Source organism: Lichenostomus cassidix, chromosome 1, assembly GCF_008360975.1.
Source record: "Lichenostomus cassidix isolate B80296 chromosome 1, HeHo_3.0, whole genome shotgun sequence".
NCBI classification, from domain to species: Eukaryota; Metazoa; Chordata; class Aves; order Passeriformes; family Meliphagidae; genus Lichenostomus; species Lichenostomus cassidix.
Window position 1 is genome coordinate 36,744,975 of NC_139479.1, and position 15,406 is coordinate 36,760,380.

General features: G+C 35.6%; 1 long non-coding RNA gene across 1 annotated transcript; it reads left to right on the forward strand.

Annotated features, from left to right (window-relative positions):
• Positions 1–3,918: 3,918 nt before the first annotated feature.
• LOC146444536 (uncharacterized) lies at positions 3,919–12,461 on the forward strand. Its single transcript, XR_014849784.1, has 6 exons — positions 3,919–3,997; positions 6,298–6,440; positions 8,775–8,789; positions 9,399–9,454; positions 10,757–10,863; positions 12,245–12,461. It is a non-coding gene; the product is annotated as an uncharacterized LOC146444536 (long non-coding RNA).
• The last annotated feature ends 2,945 nt before the right edge of the window (positions 12,462–15,406 follow it).

Here is a 15,406-nt window from a genome sequence, read left to right on the forward strand (position 1 = left end):
GAGAAGACAGGAAAAGTATAATTGTTAGTTGTTTGACACAACACTTGGACAACAGCACAGCAGATAACAAATATCAGATATGATAAAGCTCTTAAGATTATCAAAAACACTTTAAGATGTTCTTTCTACTTAAAAAAGTAGATACTGCATATGGCTACCCACATTTATATGAAAGGAAAAAAAATAGTAACCCCAAGGCTCTATTACAACACCTCTACAACTATTCTGTTTTCTGGCAGGCAAAAAGCAAAAATAAGTGAGATACTCCTCCCAAAGAAGGCTTGTGAAGGCATCCATCTACTTTGTATAATACTGATGACAACCAATCTGAGATTCAATATCATACCATTTAAAATTAAATTTTGTTCGCCATGTGCCATTGGCTAAGCTGTTTCTGTCATAGATACATGACATCTTAAGAACCTACCTGAGCAATGAAATACATTTATTCTTGTAAATGAAGATTAAATGTAATTATTTCCTCTATAATCAGATTAAAAATTCACACTTTGGTTCCTGGTAACTCAAAGTTAAATATGCTTTGTAATGCAAGACAATTGATCACTCTGTATTTCATGATAGAGTGACCACTGCTCCAGTGGTCTTCATAAAGAAAAAATTGAACACAGACTGGCTTTGACAGTTTTTGACAAAAATAGAGATATAGGAAAGTGCATGAAGTTTGCGAGTTTTGCTGCTGTTGCTTTTAAATTGCCAGTGTTCACAGCTTTCCCAAGTCAATCTGTCTCTTAAATTCTCAGCTTGGGCCATAGATGAGGTCAAGCACCAAGTGGAGGCATTCATAATCTTCTAAATTAAATGACCATCTCAGCAAGAGATCCCACTCCTTTAGCAGCATGCAGTTAAGGGATTACTGGAGCATTACTGCAGTAGACAAGGAAAGTCTAAGTATCAACTCCAATAGCAGAATCCTACGGAAATGGCAATTTCAGCAATAAGCCGAATGGGTCACAAATGAAGTAAGTAAACTCAGAAAATCCTTTCAAGGCAAGTATTTCCCTCAGCACTCTCCTACAGATTCTGAAACTGAGATTAGTGAAATGGTGTATTTTACTGAATCCCTAGAGTGTCATAATTTAATAATATTTCACAGCTACAGTACATCATCACATTACATTACACTCTCCCTGTCACCATACAAACTACAATACCATGAAGTGATAACACAGTGTAATGAGACATACAATACAGTGTAATGTGATATACAAGAAAGTCAATGCAGCATATCTCAAAAATTACCCTCATTTAAAGGGAAACCTAATACATATTTCATATAAATGTACAGGTCATTCATTTTCTCCATTTTTTGTGATATGTTTAATCACTGTGCATCTTGATACTTCCAGAGAGAATTTTAATATTATTGTCAGAAGCAATCATATTTTACTAAGGAAGCTGAAATCATACAACAGAAAACATTTTCTATGCAACTTTCTGAAAGAACTTTAAAAGTCTTTGGAAAAAAAAGCTTTTATGAGAAAAGAGCTCAAGCAATCTTGTAGGAGACTCATGTCCCCGAGAGGTGGTATTCATGGAAATTACCATTGTTCACACAATTGAAAATCAGGTTGGTTGGTGCTGGCTTCCTCCACACACATGTGCATATCAACATCCTTATACCTTGGCTATTCCATCAGTACATTCACAGACAGATAGCTAATCTTTCCTAGCTGCTGTTGAGATATGAGTTAGGGAATTTCTGCCTTTGCAACAGCAAGAAATGGTCAAAAACTAGTAATAAAAGCTCTTGAGAAAAAGTTAATAAGGACAAACTTAGCTGCAGATGGGTCTCACTACACATTATGAGTCTCTCCAAAGAAAAAACTCAAGTATAACCTAATTAGAGGAACATTATACTAACATTACAGTTATATGGAAGCACAGTTATCACTTTAAAAGGAGCCTAGATGACAACCCACACAAAACACACTCATCAGATCTCCCCAGCAGATAGGTAAATTAGCCGATTTTTTGGTATAAAAATTAACACTTTGTATTGTCAGTTCTTAAAATCTCTAGTAAGACTGTCCAGCTAGACTAAAGAAGCTGATTTTCTCTCACATCCCTCAGCATTTACCTGAAGCTGTGTCAATCTGCAGCATACCCTCTTCCAGCTTACAAAGCTAGGTGTTTTTCACCTTCTGTCAGCTGAGAAAGGAAGACATAAGTAGCAAAGAGGAGAGAAAACTGTGTACCGATCCACCCCACAGTCATCTCCCATCTCTCCCATCTCTTTCACACATGCAAAGAGATTTTCTTCAGCAGGTTTCACTGAGAATCAGACGGTCAGCAGTGGGACACCAGGAAATGGCACTTAGCCTAGGGAAACTGTTCTGTGTCTGTCAGAAAATCATTTAACATTGATATTATAACATAGATTAAGTTAGAATATATTTCAGGGGAAAAAAAAATGCACCCAGTCTTCAACCTCTTTAAAATAAAAATTCAGTGTCCTTGAACACACAAAGTAATATTTTCATGGCATTTTCACATTTTAATTATTTTTTAACAAGTCCTACATATATTCATGACACGGTTTTCAAATTTTTACTGTTCTACAAAACTTGTATAAGTAGCACTAAATTTGAACCACGTTTTTTAGGATTATTACTGTCAAGAATGAAATATTCTCCTAAACATGCTGCTTCACATCACAGAACTTCACAATTGAACTGGCATTCCATTATATCAAACTAGGAAAGTTATCTGCCATTTAAAATAATAAGTAATAATGGCTATTTTTACGGAATGTAAAGCTGCCTGTTCTCAATCAGAACAACCTCAGAACACTTGTCCCACCCCAGACAATTCAGAGTTTTTATGAACAGCATTCTCTTCTTTACTAATAATTTTTCAAAAGGCAGAAAGATAATGTTTTCTTAAAAATCCATGTGCAGAAAAAGTTTTGATGAATTTATTTATAGTTATTAGTGGGGTGGGTGGTTTGCCTGATTTCCTTTTTCCTTTTTACTTTATGCAATTGAAGTTGAAGCTTACTTAAATATAATTATTTGCATATTCAGGAATTCAAGTTAAAATATATTGAGATGGACAATTACAGAAAACCAAATTCATCCAGAAGCTTGTGCTGCTCCAGGACTCACTCATGTGATGGAGATTTCAAAGCTAATGGTCTGTAATGTAAAATAGAGATCCTCTGAGACATCATGACTTCAACATCAGATTTGGAAATGAAAAGAATTACAAATAAGAAATATTTAAACTAAAATTTCCCCAACTTTATACTGGCAGTTACTCAAACAAAATGGTAAAAATATGCAGGATGGAGACTAAACCCACAGTGAAAAACTAGTGAAGTTTCCATTTTGGTTAATCACAAGGAATCAGCATTTTAGGGTTTAGATGGCTGTCTAAGCTCCTGTTTTCAGTACTTTTCTTTACATTGCAAGTGGCTGAGCTGCAGAGGGGAAACTGAAGTGTAGAACCTTAGGTCACTGCTCCCCAGGACTTTTACCCACAGACAGTGATGCAGCATACAAATTATTTCTGTCAAAAAATATTCTCTGAGTTCCTAGAAAGCAAAAATTACTAAGTTCCCTAAAGCAAGATATCTTAACTATTTTCAACACTATTAAAGAAACTAAATCAGAGAAATGCTGCAGTGTTTACAAATAATTAAATTTTCAAATAAATATACAAGTATATGGTTAATTGATTAGCACAGCTAAGGAGGAAATGACATTTATGAATGAATAATTTTAAAATTTTGCTACCATGGTCTAGAGGAATCCCTCTTCAGAACTTGAAATCCATTGCCTAAGTCATCTTAGTTATCATAGATGAAAAGGCTACACATTATTCCCTATTCTGGCAAGACCTCTAACACCCTCTTGAAACAGAAAAAGGTGGGGATTTTTTTAGCTTTAGCTGTCCTTTATATCTCACACAGGATTAATCCTCAGAGATGAGTGTGGCCAAAGGCATGAGATAGAAAGCATAGTTATTACTTTGGCAGGTTGTTTAAGTCTTTTATTTTCAATCTAACGTTGTCTTTGTTGTTACAAGGAAAACTGCTCAGCATTCTTGTAGTATTTGTTCCATTCCAGTTTCCTGGCATATAGCCCTATTGTAAGCACTTCAGAAGCTAGTGTCTGTGCTTAAAAAAGGCCATTTTATGTTTGCAGTGTCATCTCTCTGCCTAGAGTCATGCTAAGAAGGGGAAGGAGATATGCTGCGAAATTCTAACAGTGATGTGTGGTTTCATTCTTCTCTGTACCCATGCAGTTGTGAGGACTTTACTCTACATATTTATCTCCTTGGGAGAAACTTCCAACACATTTCCCCAAGACAACCTAGGAGACCTGACAGCTATATGGTAAAGCCAAGATACCGAAGTAGAAAATAAGAGATGAAGGAGAAGAATGTGCAAAAATGTAATTGTTTAATAGCAGATCCTCTTCTTCTATAGCGGAAAAATTCTCACAGAAGCTTGTAAACCTGCATTTTTTCCAGCTTGTACCATTTTTCCAACAGTTTGAACATTAACTTAATAGTTTTGTTCAGACTTATAACCTTCACTGTCCACCATGCTAACAGAGTACGAAGTTATGAATTGTTTTTATCTGTAAGAAGTTATGTAATAACCTCTACAGTGGATGTTTAAATCCTGGAATTTAATATTAAATTAACATGAACAATTGAAAAGCAATCAGCTGAATTATGCCTTAGTTTACTTGAAGTTTTTCTTGTCCATTCAGGGCAGCATCTCAGTCCCTACTTTTAAATTATTACCATTTCATTAACTTCTCTTTACTGTAGTCCCCTTCATGCATGTCCTAAAAAACCTCCTGACAATGTGTAAACAGAAATCTTAATTTATAAAAAGAAATCTTAATTTATAAACAATTATTTATTTCCATAACTTATATATCAAACAAGGATATTCTTTTGTAATCTGCAGAGTCTTTTATCAGGGTGAGTGACAGCAGATTTGAAAAGAGCGGAACCTATCTTTGTTTGCCTGTCCATAGATGCATTAATGGCATAGAGCACTAAACCAATGTCTCTTAACACACCAAATAAATTTTCTTTCAGGATTAATGGTCCACTGCTAGTGTGAAGGAGATTAAAACTAGAAGTAAAGAGACAAGAGAGTCCAGGGCTGCCCCCCAGTTCATTTCTATGGAATTTGTGAGTGAGCAGAGCCAAGAAGTCAAGCATTTGGGTAAACAGTTCAACGTGAAATTGCTTACTGAATGCTATCAGACGTTATGGTCAAATACATCTGCTGCACAGTTAGGCAGGAGATAGAGTGATTTAGCACTGCATACAAATCACTGGGATTCTGTGTGCTGGTACCAACTGAAATGCTGGCAGCCATAAGGTTGCCAGTCACCAAGTGTCACTTTTTCATTTACATCACATTGATATTCAGAAAGTGGCAAGCAACCCCAGAAGTGAATTTATTGCTATGAGAAAGTCAATATTTTACACTAACTGTAGAAATTCTGAAGCACTAATTTAAAAGACTACTTAGAGCAAACCATTTACTGTTTTATACACATGTATATTGCTGGTCATTGCCAGGGATACCTAAAATCAGAGTAGTCCTGTGAAGCTCTTAATTTTAGACACTTGGACTTTTACAAAGCAAACTGCCAATATTTAGTTTAGTTAGTAAAACCGAGTTATTAGAGACCTCCTTGACTTTCCTAGAACAATTATTTACTGTACATGGTTCATTTGTCTCTCTCTTTTTAATTTTCTTGAAACAACATTTCATTAGGTTTTTTGCCCTGAAATGTGCCACCAGGCTGTCAAATCAAACCACCCTATTTTCTTAGGAAATATCAGTCTTGCAAAGAACTATCCTTTCGAAAAATAAAAACAAGTTGAGCCAACAAAATGAAAAGTAAGGCATGATCTGATTTTTTCCACTTTTCTTAGAGCATATAAACCCCAACCGAACTTAAATTTCAGTATCCCTTCAATGCTTTTTGTGTGTCAAAACAGAGAAACATTCTACTAAACACAGACCCAAAAATTACATAAATGCTGCCTTTATCATTACTGTTTGTCTTTGGAAGCACAGAAATCCCTAGAACCGGCAAATATGAGACTGATGCTCAACATTCCTGTAGTTCAAACAGTACCTGATCACATGACTATGGCAACCTATATACATTGAGCTGTCCTTATTTGTTTAACTTGTCTTTCAGGCTATGGATTGACTGAATCGTCTACTTACCCTTCACATACTTATTAATTTATTTTTTTTTTAAATAAATTCGTGCTTTTTCGCTATTTGGAAAAAAGGAAATCTTCGACAAAGTTACATATCTATCAAGCAAAATTTGAGTTCTATCCCATGGACATATATTTCCTGCCTGGCACTGTCTTTTTGTCTTCATCTCAAGATACGTTTCAGTAGATATTTCTGCAGCTGCAATACAGAAGAGGTAAAAGGCAGCAATAAGCTTTGTTTTCACTAAAGTTCTGCAATTTGTGGGGGGGAATTCATTTTGAACAGAGAAGGAAACATTTCTCAGCAACTTCTAATGGTAGCACACAAGTCTGATTATGTCAGTGCTGGCTCCTAGAAAAGACCAACCGATATAATTGATCTTGTAACATTTAAAGTCTCGTCACTTCAAGCGTATTTTATTGCTGCCTGGCTACAATTATGTTGACCAGAAGTGAGGCCAGCTCTGGGGTTCAGAACTCAGAGGAAAATCAGTTCAGCATGTAACCACTTCACTCCTAATGGCAGAAGTTGCATGGGAAATTAATTTTCAGGATCACATTAAGTCAGACTGCAGAACTATTGTGGGATTCACTTGGATAAAATTGCTCTAGCTGCTGGAAAGATGAGTGTCAGTAATGATATTTATTAAACAAAATGAATAACGTTTGGAAGCCATGGAAACCAGAGAACTAAAATTGGGTAGATGCACTAAGTGCAAGAGGTCACCAAGAGCTTTTAAGACAATCAAAGGACTTCAAGTGCAATTGTAGATTAGATAAATTCCAACACATTTTTATCCACCTTCTATCTAATAGAAGATAACAAGGTAAAATTAACACAGAAAATACCAGAATGTATAATCAAGAAAATGAATGTCTAGCACTGCTATAGAAGAATACTTTCATCCTTTGAATATCAGCCTCAGTTAAGCTTCCATTCCTCTTTATGATTCAAAGACCAATTCATTAGCTAGAGAAACTGCAATACAGAAAAAAAAAGGGGGACAGCAGGAAAATATCCCAGCTAGAATTAAAATTTGTGAAAAATGCATAAAAAGCTGTATAGATGTCGTTCATAAAGGTGTTAACCATATAAGTAAAGCAGAATATATTCATCAGAAATAAAATTAGAAAATATTATGGATTTAAAAAGATTTAAAGACACATATCTCTGAAAGACCGGGGCTTTTATTTTGTTTTTCTCTGGAAGACTGCAATACTCTAAATCTTCCAGAATATCACATCCACGTTTATTTCATAACTACTGTTAATTCAGCTGACTAGTGGAACTATTTGCACTGTGCAAAGCTAAGATTCTAAGACTACAAATGAGAGGTGTAGAATATGGAAGAGATACAAAAAAGCCCAATAGTTTTTTCTAAAAGGGCAGCAGAGACCATTTTTTTTGAAACACAGCAAAATATTTTTATTTTGAATTTGGCTGAATTAATTCTTCAATTAAAAAAAAAAAGCTAGATCACTGAAGTTACCATAAAAATTCTACAATACACTTCCTATCTCTCATACAGTGCAAAAGAAATAAATGAAAAATGCATTCACATTCAAACAATTTCTTTTTTTTTTTTTTAAGCAATGGTCCAGTTGTTCAGAATATCTTAACTTGGAAATGAGATTTCAATTCTTTCACAGAGCATTTTGCATTGCTTTATGGGCAATACGGCACTTTCTACACTCGAACTGCTGTTTCATTAGTTATATTATCTGTAGGGATAATAGCGTAATGTACTTTGCCTTAAAAATATGTGTTTAAATGCAACAGATATGACTAGAAAAATAGGGATTTAATGATTTAAAAAAGCAGTTAGTCTATTCAGATTTACTCTGTAGCACAAGAGCAAAAAAGATAATGTTACTTCCAGCAGGAGTGCTCAAACTTAAAACACTATCTTATTGTGTTTCATTTGAGGCCATATTACATTATAAGGTAAAAATACAGTGAAAGTTAATCAAGCATACCTAGTATCTAATGCAGCTGACAGCTCTCTAAGATCATACAAGTAGTTCATTTTACCCATTAGTGGGAACATCATAAGGGCGAAAATGTCCTTTAATACTCAACTTCCATAAATAGGCCATCTGTTTTCCATTAGATAACTATGAAGATGTACTGAAATAAAGCCAGACTCCTGTATTTGTTAACAGGAACATCCTTTATCATACTTAAAATTACTAAGTTAGTGTACCTTTAAAAACTCCAAGCCACAGATGCCATTTATGTGGCATATTCCCCGTTCTGGAACACCTGCATTGTGAAGCATATTTGCATATAACTGCACTGTAAACACTTGTGTTCTAAACTGATGCAAAAGTTTTTGTATATGTGAGTATGCTGGTAGGGAAGAGAGCAGCACCTTCAACTGAGATATCCAGTACTTGGTGGGGGGAAAAAAGGACATTCTGAATGACACAACCACACTTCTCTCAACTGCTCGCCTCCAGCATTTTTTCCCAGCTCCTAAAAGTCTTTTTCTTATTTGAATAGGCAGGAGTTGATAAGACATTTCTCCTCCCTTCCATGTTTTTCACAGGATGGCAACACTAAGGTAATATCATTCAGAGAAGACAGCAGTCCCAAGCCAGATCTTGCCATCAGAATTGGATGGATATATTTCCACTGTACAGTGATGAAAATGCATCTGTGGTACCAGAAATTCACAGCATTACATCTTGTTGGTTTGCACCAGTGAATTTTCCAAGGAATGTTTCAAAGAAATCTGTTCGTTATTATCAAGTGTCTTCTTGCACCCTGAAAACACAGGCTGATTTAAGAACAATAGATGTGAATGTATCTTAAAAATATAAAAGAAGAAATGCATTATGCACTTTGTTTAAGTCTCTAATTGAAGTAATTTTTAAAAGCTTTCTGTTTGGTTTTTTTTTTTTTAATTGGACCAGGATCTGAACAGGTGTTCTTTTCATTGTAATGGTGGGGCTTTTTCTGCCTGCATATATTATATAATTACTTTATGATCCAAAAAAGAAGAAAACTTTAAATCAAAATGATAAAATAGTTTCCATGCTTAGTTGGGAAATAATTATATAAAGTTATTATATAAAATACATGAATACATGTCACCAGGTGTTCTCACTATCCAATCAGAGAAGGGGGTTATGATTATTTTTCATTTATTTCCTTAATGTTATGTCTTTAGGGAATTTGAGGGGTCCACTTAAAAACTGTTTTCCGCAAAGGTGGGATCACGGCAAGGTAGGTAGAGAAACTTATATACATCATATATTCATATATGTGTATATATATGTGTGTATACAAATATATATGTATATTTATATAAAGCCACAAATTTTAAGTGTAAAGGGTAGGGCTGAAGACAGAAAAGATGAGATGTGGATGACAAGAAATGAGGAAGTTAAAGTTAATGTCATCATAAGGGAAGAGGTATTCATGAACAAAATCATTTCCCTGAAGGAAGAGAACCCTCATGAAGTAATTCAAAAAGTAACTAATTTTGTCATTTGCTCTATCCAAAAGCCCCTAATATGTCCTCCAATATCCTTTTCCACTAGCCAAGCTGCAAAGGTTTAATCTGGTTTGTTCTGTGGTAACTTTCCAGACTGTCATCTGCCTCTGTGACAATGATGCCTGATTATTGTCACTCCCTGCTCTCAAGCTTGCAGCTTGTTCAGAGTGCTGTAACATGATATTAAGTGGTTTAGGCAAATCTGATGCTAATGCCTGCATCCTTTGCTTTTACTACTATTCGTTTGAAGATTAGCCTAGATGTGTTGGTGTAAAATCAAAGTCCATGCTGAAGCACTCTGTAAAAAGCGTGCTGTGAAGAATAAGGAGTAGTTTGCCTTTCTTTCCACCTGTAAAATAGACAAATTCCTTTTTTTTTTTTTTCATTATATGCCTCCCCTCCACAACCTGGCTGCCCTCTTAGACCCTTTTGGATGAGGCAGCCATTAGATACAGCATGCAGGTTTAAACATTAGCTGACAGGAAGCAGCTGAAGTAATTATTATACATGCCTTCCAATTTATATTTCAATATGGAACTGATAAACTTCATGGGGCAGCTCTTCAGCTGATGTAAGTCATCATAGCATCTTTAGCTTCAATGAACCTTTTTAATTTTACAGTAGAGGAGATGGCTCTTTTGCTGTTTACCGTATTTAGAACTGCTATTCAGCAACTCAAGTACTGCTTTTGAAGCTCTGATTGAAATTACTGCTCATTACAGCCTCTGCTATTTTTTTAAATACAATCATCCACATAAAATGCACAAACATTTTATCTCTTCTAATATTATTTCATTTTAAGTTTTTTCTCCTGTAGAATTGCATATGACTTGATTAATCTCATTCCACATTTTAGTTACTTGCTTGGCCAATTCTCCTTAATATTCTTCATATCACAGTGCTGTATTCTCCATATTTTTGAGGAGCCTCTGCCTCTTTTTCATTTCTGTCATTTTTAACCTTAGGAAGATCAATTCAAAAATATTGAATTATCCCATCTACTTTTAAGATAAAATTGATATTTTCTCTAGATTGCTGTCATTTAGAGAGAGCACTATCTTTACTAACTTTGCCAACTGCAGTTTAGATGTCCAGTCTAATTAAGTCATCCAACTCCCCCTGTCACCAGTGGAAGGAGGTAAGTTGAAAGTTGACATAAATCACACTTCAGGGCCATCCACCTCCCTCCACTGATTATACAGGACAAAGAGATGGAGGCAAAGGCACCATTTTAAAAACCAAGGGAATGCTAGGGAAAGGAGTGAGAGTCTCCACTCTTCAGCAGAGACTCCAGCAGTGCACTGGTCAGTGTATTTAATTAGGAGGGTTTTGTTCTCACCTGCCCAAAACCACTCAGCCTTAATACTCCATTTTGGACTGAAGGCATTGCTGTAAATCGTTGGAGGCACACTGCCTCATTTAACAGCCCTAATCTCTCTCTCACTGAGTCATTGCCGTTTTTGTTAGCCCAGCCCTAGGGAGTACAGAAGTGTGACAAGCAAAATAAAAGAACTTCTCCTGAGCAGATTTTGACCCTTATCACTGGCTCCGTTAGCTCCAGCTGCCTCAAGGAGCAACTGGCGATAAGTCTCTTTCCATCTGTCACAGCTGCTTGCACCCACTGTGACAAGGGAAGAACCCAATTTGACATCCGTGAATTCAGCATGCTTCTAAACTGAGGCCACATGGTTAATTCCCACTAAAAGGACAGGCAGAAGAGTCAATCCACTTCAGTCATCAGGGTGTAGCAAACCACACTGAAGAGAGCACAGGTGCTACCTCAGCCCCTTGTCCAGAGCAGCCCCTTGTCCCCAAAGCAAAGTCTCATCCTCATGGCTGCTGAAGCTGACTGGATTTGGGGAGCCAAGCATGCACTGATAGACAAGCTTTGATCTTCATGAGAGTTAGTAACTCTTAATGTCTGTATTACTCGTGGAAGAAGAAGCATCATTTGTACAACATTTGTCCAAATTACATTATTTTCATTTTAAATGATGTGTCTCAGTTCATCATACACAGAAGACAAATTCCACTGATTTTAAAATTTTCCTTTTTAGTAAGATTGACAACTTTGTAGGCAGCTAGACCCACAGACAAAATTCAATTCAAGTCTCCATAACAAGAAGCTTTCAATTTGAATGTATTCTTAAGAATATTAATTCAGTGGGTGCTCGCAAAATCAACCTGTTGATCAGTAGCGGAATTTTTCCAACACTACTTTTTAGATGCTTTCAGATTGCCTTTATCCACTGCAATATGTTTATGCCAAAAGAGTGCAGATTTTGATAGACAGTAGAAACCTGTGATACAATAGCCATTATGAATTTAATAAATTTGTCTTTTCCAAAGCAAACAAAATCACCAATTTCTTTTTGACAACCAAAAAAATGTCTACACAAAAAAGAACTCCAGAGTATACTAGTTTGAGGCCTCACCTCACTTAAAAACAACTCAACACCCTTACCCTAGAATGCGCTCATAACTGTCAATTTATTTAATTTTTTCTCTCTTTTCTACAGCAATATATTTATCAAGTTGGAGGGAGAAAATGCAGCTAAATTAATTTATTTAGAAGGCACAGGGAACACAGAAAGCCTTGGTTGGAAAGGTAAAACCTTAGGACATGTCTTGGCCTAGTTGTTAAATCTGCTACTTGATTCTGGACATATATAATCTTAAATTTTGATATACTTCATTTCAATAATTTGATGTAATCCATCCTGTACTTCTCATTTTCAATAATGATAAACATGGAAAATATGAAATGGGAAACTGGTAAATTAAATAATTAAATTCTGCAAATGCAATTTGTCGTAATGATACCAGATGGCTCACCCTTGTGTATCTTCTTAGATAACCATCATGCATTTATTCTCCTATGGTCATAGACACAGCTTTAGGGGAAAAAAAGAGGAAAGTTCAATCCAGGTTTCATGTAATTAATTGACAAAATACTTGCACATATCAAACAGAATAGAAGTTCCTAGTCCTGAAAAGACATTTATCCTACTTACCATGAGTCCTGCTTATCTTGTTGTGGTATGATAGAAATTATTACTACCCCTGAGGTGAGCTAAATTTGCCATGACAAGATACAAAGTTTGTATCAATCACACAACAAACTCCATACCATGCATTTTTAGAATCAAGGCTTGAGTACTTTAGGGTGTAGGATAGTTAGGAATTACTCTTTTTAAACATGCAGCACAAGCCTTTCTTAAGAGTTTTTCATCCAGATGAAAGACATAAAGTAAAGCCAGGACTGGTGCTCTGTGGAAAAAAATTGGTTTTGCCATAAACTCTAGCTTTCAACAACAAATTATGAGATGATAGCTCTCTAAACCCTCAATGAAAAGACCCTTTTTACCAAAGCACCTTTAAGATGCTTCCTAGTCTTGCTTGCATCAAAAACACCAGACAGGTGACTTTTTTATCTCCCCACAAGGCAGGTCCTCAGGTACTTTTTAATTTGTCTTGTCTCACCTCTGTTCCAAGAAATAGAGGTGAAACCCAAGGACATGATACTTTCTCAAAAAAAAAAAAAAAAAAGGAGGCAATTTGTACCAACAATCCACTTCCTAGTCATCCTTGCTTTTAGTCTTAAATAACTTAGCAATGCATCTGAACACCAGTCCAGCAGGTACTAGAATGGTAAGAAGACTCAGAGACCCTCAAGTTGGTCTTCAGCCAACAGACCTTGTTATGAACACAGTTTCACAGATCTGATGAAATACAATACTTTCAATTATTTCGTGTGTTCTGTTCCAAAGAGACAAATTCAGAATGAATATGAAGGAAATAGTGCCACCTGCTGTGATACCAGTAATATTCCCTCTAGTACACAAGCCAGAGAAAAGTCCAGAAGCTGGAATGCAAACAGGATGAATTGCTCAATAGTTAAAAATAATTAAATCACAAAGGAAATTATCGCTTGCAAATGTCATTATTGTGGAGGATGTTTTTTTATTGAGCTAAAGGGTTTTTTTTAATTACATTTTCATTGAGATATTAGACATGACTCTGTTCTCCATCACACTGAAGTAAAATTGTCTTTGTTGTGCTACTTCGTTTGCTTCTGCAGTCACTGAAATGAAACTCTTTCTGATGTGTCATCTATGTAGTGTGGCATACAATATGCATGTCCCTATGTTTTGATTCCTCTTTAACTTTCTGCTGTCACAAAGCCAATGTATGTATTTAGAGATTTTTCTTCTACACTACTAGTTCTGTCTTCTTGACAGAAAATTGATTTTTCTCATCCTGATCCATGACCCAAAATAAATCTGCTGCCCTATTACTCAAGAGATTACAATACAATCAACCACAGCTTTAAAGCATGTCATTAGAGACAGAGACATTAGAATAACTATAAGCAATCTGAAGCAGTTTCTTTATTATAGAATTAAACAACCCCTAGTTTTCTGCTGATAACAAGATATAGACATCCATTTTTTGCTGCATTTACTGAACACAGTACAAAGTATAAACCCCCCTTTCTGGTCTTTGGAAATAATACTCAGAAATATATCCTACTATAAATGGTATTCCATCACGCTCCTCTTGAAGCAAGATGGAAACTCACATTTATTTCTGCATTCATTTATTTTGAAGATACTTTTAAGCGCAATAATTTAAAATTATTGTAAGGTGAGTTTTTACCCTAAGTTTACGGAGATAAATACTGTTCTGACCACATCACACCATCATCATGACATATGCTCTGTTACTTTACAGAAGGCATACAGAATTTACACAGAGTGTGCTGATGCCTTCCGATAACATTGCAGGGGAAGTGTCCACATCACATATCTAAAAACTAGATCTATTATTTTATTGAGCTGTCTACAGGAAACTGTTCCAAGACAGAACTCCATTACTGTTGAGCTCTTTTCCTCTGCAAGTGGACACCCAAGTCAGATTTATAAAACACACAAATGTGGTCCTGCATGGTGAGGCACAACCCGGCCTACCTGTGCTACAGTGTTTAAGGATGCTGAGGGCTTTACCCACTTAAACTCTCACAGTAAATCTATTTCTGTACAAAGACAAACTTGTAAGGGTTGCTTACTGATACTGTTTTCCTGGAAAAGCATGAGAGTGAAAGACAATGCCTCTAACAATATCCAGTGGATCATGTCATGATGGTAAGACTTTTACTTTTTTTTGTAAATGTAAATTTTAGACAGTAGCCTGAAAAATTATCAAGGCCTCACTTTCTAAGACAAAGGAACATTTTATGTTTCTCCTGTAACTCACAGCTGACTTAAAATTAATTTCAGCATCCACTACAGATAAAAAAGAAGTGACAGATTTAGTGTTAGTTCTGTAACTTCCACTAGTCAAAGGCTCAAAGGCAACAAGTGGGAAGGAAGATGTCATTATTCTTACAGTTGTCTCCAGACTTTTCTAATTTACTTGAAAGGGGCAGAGAATCAACCAGACTAAAACTTCAAAAGATAATTTGAAACGCCTTTTTCTAACCTTAGTTATCTTTTCTCTGTCCAAATAATTAGGACCAGTTCTGTAAAATGACATATTCCTCCCAAACATATGAAAATAAGGGTACTTTTCACAAAAGTTAATAACATGTCTTGTGTAATACATACTTCCCCAAATTCATTGGCCATACAAGTAAATTCTTATAGTTTTGGAATTTTCTGTAATGTTTTAAAAAGTGTAAT